The sequence below is a fragment of the Hordeum vulgare genome, chromosome 1H (genome assembly GCF_904849725.1).
Source record: "Hordeum vulgare subsp. vulgare chromosome 1H, MorexV3_pseudomolecules_assembly, whole genome shotgun sequence".
Lineage (NCBI taxonomy): Eukaryota > Viridiplantae > Streptophyta > Magnoliopsida > Poales > Poaceae > Hordeum > Hordeum vulgare.
This window is the reverse complement of record NC_058518.1, coordinates 374071845-374078323: the sequence shown is the minus strand read 5'-3', so window position 1 is coordinate 374078323 and position 6479 is coordinate 374071845. Positions and strand designations below refer to the sequence as shown.

At 40.2% G+C, this 6479-nt stretch overlaps 1 long non-coding RNA gene across 1 annotated transcript; it reads left to right on the top strand.

Annotated features, from left to right (window-relative positions):
- The first annotated feature begins 465 nt into the window (after window positions 1-465).
- Window positions 466-2209, top strand: LOC123411435. Its single transcript, XR_006613265.1, has 2 exons — window positions 466-679; window positions 2049-2209. It is a non-coding gene; the product is annotated as an uncharacterized LOC123411435 (long non-coding RNA).
- Window positions 2210-6479: the final 4270 nt, after the last annotated feature.

Here is a 6479-nt window from a genome sequence, read left to right as displayed (position 1 = left end):
AACCTCTAGGTATGTTCCTGCTAGGAATGTGTGGTAGACTGGGACATCTTGTTTACTTGTTTTCCTTTTTGAATAAAATCTGGAATGCTCATTCCCTCGTCCATCTATGCTTAGCTTAGCTTAGCTTAAAAGAAGCAAGCATAGAGATAGATATCTGTCTTAGATAAAAGTCCTAGGCCTAGTAATACATTAAAGAGGGAACTTCCGTGGTCTATTTTAGATAAAAGGGGACATATAATTTTCTCTATATAATGGCATGGTGCTGATTTAGCGCTGATATGACCTTACAACAGTATTACATTGTAGTGTTTTCTGCATGGTTTCATATCACTAGTTTCATGTTGCCTTCAATCTGCTACTGTTTTCCGATAAGTATGATCTGAACTGAGTTAAGTTTCTTGCTATGATCTGAACTGAGCTATTCTGTTACTTGCTACTAGCAGATTCGTGATGGAACCATTCGGTTCAGGAGTAGCAGAACCGGGCGAGGACGACCGCGACCAAGAACCGGCCCATGAGCGCTCCTACGCCCCCTCCAATGGAGCCGGACCCGCGGTGGCGGAGACGAGGGAGGCGCCCAACTCATCTAGACTGGAGTGCGTTCCTGAGCGTTTCTTGGTTTCCTCTTGCACAGTTCAACTCGTTGCGCGCGGGAGAGGCGATGCATAGGAAGGAACGGGTATGATCTTACTGCTCGCTCGCTCTCTTGTGATTTGTTGCCAAATCTTTCTGGTGTGATAGCATGCTTTGCACTTGATAGGAGGCGTTTCTTGATTTGTCTATTTGGTGTGATAGCATGCTTTGCACTTTTGCTGCGAGTGAAAAATGTGGGGATCATGTCTTGGCAGTGCTTGCTGTCATATTTTGGCAAGAAGAAATCTTGATGCCAAAATGTATCAGTTTTCATTGTAGATGAATGTCGTTAGAGTAGTTTCCAATCTGGATGGCACTTGGCACTCACTACTAGCTCACATTTGGCTTAACTTAAAGCAATAGGTTCGCCTCTCATTTGAGGTTAGTACAGTAGCAGAGATACTTCTAATCTACTTGTTAGACATTGCAATGGGATCTGCAGTAGTTCTGTTTGTTTATGATTCTTCTGCTTTGTTCAACACATGATTTACACTTTGAAAAAACTGGTTACTCCTGTAGCATTTGAACTCAGATTTCCATACACTACTGTTTGTGCATTTGAGGAAGTTGGCTCCAGAGTGTGTCATCACCGAGGTACTGTTAGATAGAGCATCTGTTAGTGGTCTTTCACTTGCGTGTCAGATAGTGTACAAATTAATTGTTGTTTTGAGTTGGCGGTCAAACCAGCACTTTGTTATCATACTAAATCGCATGGGTTTTATTGTATCATCTGGGTAGTCGCAAGCGAGGACTAGTTGTTCAGACTTAGGGGGGTATGTTCTTCTGATTTGTGATGCTGATGGGACTTCTGCCCGTAGCATTTGTCGGTTTAGTTGGACTGAATTAGTGATACATAGCATTGGCAACATATATTACTAAAAAATAATTATTATAAATACATGTGGAAAAATGTGCGTACAAGACTAGCTAATTGTGTCTGCTTACTGTCTGGACGCATACTTTGGTACGACGTACGTGTACTGCAGAGTACCTTAACCAGTGAGAGTACCTTATTATATCATGTCCTATAATAATTACTATAGTATTTGATGCTGCCTTCTTTTTTGGGTTATTCAAGTATAGGTCATTCAACTACATTTTTTGCCTACATACCGGTATATCTTACTTTAGATTAATCATTTCAGCTTCACACAATTAATTAAGGCCAAAAGGGGTCAATTTTAGGACTTTTCATAATTCAGCTGTCATTTCTTTGTATTGTTATTGTTCAGTCCATCTTTATAGGTTACATCAGTGGTAGTTGGTTTAATTGGCTAGACTCAAACTTCTCTCATCTGAGTTCAGAAACATTTTTCGCCTCAAGGTTTCCGCCATGGATTGCTTGTTTTTGTGCCTTGTTTCTATTCTTAATCTGTATCTTGTAGCTCTTACAAATATGATTGTTTCTTCTACAGGACCTCCAGGCCTAAGAAAGTTGAAGTGCGAAGCCTTGAAGCCAATTGTGTGAAGCTCTACTTATCCAAGAATGCATATTATATATTGTAATAATAGACATATCTGCTTTGTAATAGATTGGAAAAATTGTAATATACTACCTTCGTGTTAATTTGATGAATTTCACATGTCCTTTCTGCTCTATTTGAAATATTCATATCGTATGCGATTTGAGAATATGTGAAATGAAAACCTGACGCTCCGTTTTCGATCAAAACGTCGGTGATGTTCATTTGTGACGCTCCGTTTTCGATCAAAACGTCGGTGTTGTTCATTTGTGACGCTCCGTTTTCGACGCTTGGTTTTTCGTCGTGAGATCTTCGTAAACTAAAAACCGTGACGATGTAGTGAAAAAAATATAGCGTCGTGTATTAGCATATTCCTTGTAGTGTGAATTACAATGTTTAGTCAGCCCTTGATCTTTGAAAGTGCTCTGCATTTATGTTTGGCGGTCTCAGAAAGAGCTAGCGAGATACCACCTATTCATATTGCTTCATGCTTGTTTTGATTGAAGTGTTGGTATTTGAAACTCATTATTATTTGCTCGTTAGCTGATTATGCCATTGATATTAGTTTACCGTGAGACCTTTGTGTCATTTGCTTTTGTGGTTAACTTGTGATCTTGCTGAAATTCTGGTTATGAGTTAGACATAGTTGCAACAACAAGATCAAACAGAGTTTGTCAAAGTTTTTCTTTCTCTCTCAGTTTGTCAACTGAGTTGCTTGAGGACAAGCAAGGTTTTAAGCTTGCGGGAGTTGATACGTCTCCATCGTATCTACTTTTCCAAACTCTTTTGCCCTTGTTTTGGACTCTAATTTGCATGATTTGAATGGAACTAACCTGGACTGACGCTGTTTTCAACAGAATTGCCTTGGTGTTATTTTTGTGCAGAAATCAAAGTTCTCCAAACGTCCTGAAAATTTACGGGGAGCAGTTTTGGAAAATATCAAAAATATTTGCGCCAAGTTCCACCTCAGGGGGTGGGCCAGTGAGCCACAAGCCCCTGCTCCCCCACCACCCCCTGGTGGCGGTGGGTAGGCTTGTGGGGCCAACACGCCCTGCCGCCCCCAACTCTAGCTCTATCAGTTGCCTTTCGTCCCACAAAAAATAAAAAAGAGAAGTTTTCGTCGCGTTTTCGATACGAAGGCGCCGCCACCACCTGTTCTTCATCTGGAGGGCAGATCTGGAGTCCGTCTTGGGCTCCGGAGAGGGGAAATCATCGCCATCATCATCATCAACCTTATTCCCTCTCCAATTCCATCAAGCTCTTCGTCGTTCGTGAGTAATCTATTCGTAGGCTCGCTGGGCGGTGATGAGTAGGATGAGATCTATCATGTAATCGAGTTAGTTTTGATGGGGATTGCTCCCTAGTATCCACTATGTTATGAGATTGATGTTGCTACTGCTTTGCCATGCTTAATGTTTGTCACTAGGGCCCGAGTGCCATGATTTCAGATCTGAAATTATTATGTTGTCACCAATATATGTGTGTTTTAGATCCGATCTTGCAAGTTGTAGTTACCTACTATGTGTTATGATCCGGCAACCCCGGAGTGACAATAACCGAAACCACTCCCGGTGATGACCATAGTTTGAGGAGTTCATGTGTTCACCAAGTGCTAATGCGTTGGTCCGGTTCTTTATTAAAAGGAGAACCTTAATATCACGTAGTTTCCTTTTGGACCCCGCTGCCGCGGGAGGGATGGACAATAGATGTCATGCAAGTTCTTTTCCCTAAGCACGTATGATGACACACGGAATGCATGCCTACATCACATTGACGAACGGGAGCTAGCCATATATCTCTTCGTGTTATAGTTGTTGCATGATGAATATCATCCAAACAAATCACCGACCCATTGCCTATGAGTTTGTCCTACTGTTGCTAGTGATGTTACTTGTTTTGTTGTGCTGCTGCTACTACTGTTGCTACTGCTGTTGTTACTTTTCTTGTTGTGCTGCTGCTACTACTGTTGCTACTGCTGTTACTTGTCTTGCACTGCTGCTGCTACTACTACTATTGCTCCTGCTGTTACTTGTCTTGCTCTACTGCTACTGTTGCTACTACTATCGCTTGCTACTGTTGCTACTTGCTACTGCTGTCACTACTGCAGTTCCTTGCCACTGCTATTGCTCGTTACACTGTTGCTACCTGCTACTATACTTTTTCGCTAACCGTTGACGGGAATTGACAACTTCCGTCAACGCGGCAACATAGGCGCCATTGATACAATCATTAGGAATAGTCTGCCGTCAACAGATCGTTTCTGACACCGTTGTTATCATACTACTTTGATGTTACTACTGTGCTTGCAGATACTAATCTTTCAGCTGTGGTTGAATCCGAAAAATTTAGCTGCTAATACTCGAGAGTATTCTCTCACCTCCTATAGGCGATCAACAAATTTGGATCGAATACTCTACCCTTGAAAACTGCTGCGAACCCACGCGCTGGTGGGTCGTCAACAACATTCTTCTAGTTTCATTACTTGGGAGTGCTTTCAGCATTCTTCTGGTGCCGTTGCAGGAGAAGGTTTGTTGCCATAAGCATTCGGCTAGCTAACACCAGAGATTGCAGATCAAGGGCCACTTATGGATTCAATGTCAAAAGATGACAAAACTTGAAACTATGCAATATGCCTACCTAGGGGCGTAAAACAATATCGCTTATTGGGAGGCAACCTAATGGTTATGTTAATTTTTTACTTTCTATTTTCTGTTAGTGTGTGATAAAATGATTATTGCTTGTGTAATGATTGTGTTGTTATGTTTCAATTAGTGTTTGTACCAAGTAAAACCTTTGGGATGAATTGCATGATGAGTAGAATTGATACAGTGCGATAGCTGAAACTTTGATGCCCATTGCATATTTTCTCTGGTTTTACTGGAATGTCTTTTTAAGCTGAATGTTTTACACAATACTAGTATACAAATTTCTCAGGCCGTATTAATTTTTCAGAATTTTTGGAGTTACAGAAGTACGACAATTAAATGTATTACTACAGAATGTTCTATTTTAAACAGTTTCTGTTTTTTGCATGCATAGTTTGCTTGATTTGATTATGCTATGGATTATATTGGGGGGTATAAGCCATGGAGAAGTTATAATACAGCACCTTATGCTAAAATAAAAGAAGAACCAATTTATAACAGTACCTAAAAGTGTTTGTTATGTTGCATGTAGTAATGGATCTCATGATTTTTTGTTGAGTTTTGTGTGAATGAAGTTTCAAGTTTTGGGTATTATCTCGATGGACAAAGGAATGAGAAGTAGCAAGATCCTAAGCTTTGTCGGGATCCTACTACAATGCGTTTGTTGGGATTCGATGGATTGTGGGTTTATGTTTAGATTATTCATGATAAACATTTGAGTCTCCTTTGATATATAATATGATTCTTGTGTGCATTATTATGATAGCTTTGTAATTCTCTCTAATCTAGTGAAATAGTTTGGCCAATTAGATTGATATTTCTTTGGCGAGAGAGGTGCGTTGTAGTAGGTTCAACCTGGCAATTCCTATATCCTAGTGACACAAGGGGACAAGTTGTGTCTTTGTGTTTCTGCTACCAAGGGTAAAACGATGGGGTTTATTCGTATTGGTTGAGTTTACTTTGTTTACATCATGTCATCTTATTCCAAGCATTACTTCGTTCATCATGAACTTAGAACATAGAGAGGAAAACATATAAGCACTCTTGAAGTGAGGTAATAGTAATAGGTGCATGCATGAGTTGCCTATTTGTTCATGGACGTGATGCATATATTTATATGATCATTGCCGTGAAAATCGCATAACTATCCGCTCTTCTATCAATTGCCCAACAGTAATTTGTTTACCGACCGTGTGCTATTTTTATGGGAGATGCCATTAGGGAAAACTATGGCCCCGGGGTCTATTCACAATATATTGCTAAAACCTCCAGTACCTTGCTACCATTTATTTACTTTTATTTTATTTTGTATTTTACAATTATCTAAAATTATCTACACACCTCATTTTCTTGCACATAACGAGACCAAGGGGATTGACAACCCTCTTGTCCTTGTTTAGTGCAAGACGTTTGTTCTTTTGTGTGCAGCCGTTGAAGACAGTTGTGGTTGATATTCCGATTGGTTCGAGAAACCTTGGTTTCATAACTGAGGGAAATACTTACCCACTTTGTGCTGCGATAACCCGTTCCTCTTCATGGAAAACCCAACGCAGGTCACGAGTATCATGGGTCAATCTTCCATGTCACATACATCTTGGTGGTGCGCATAAGTAATATGAATTAATTACAATGCACATGACACCAATAATGAGTGAATGATAATCACATAGATATGGCATGCATAGGAAATAGTACCATCAAATGTAGAGTGTATGATCAAACACAACCGAGTTTAAGA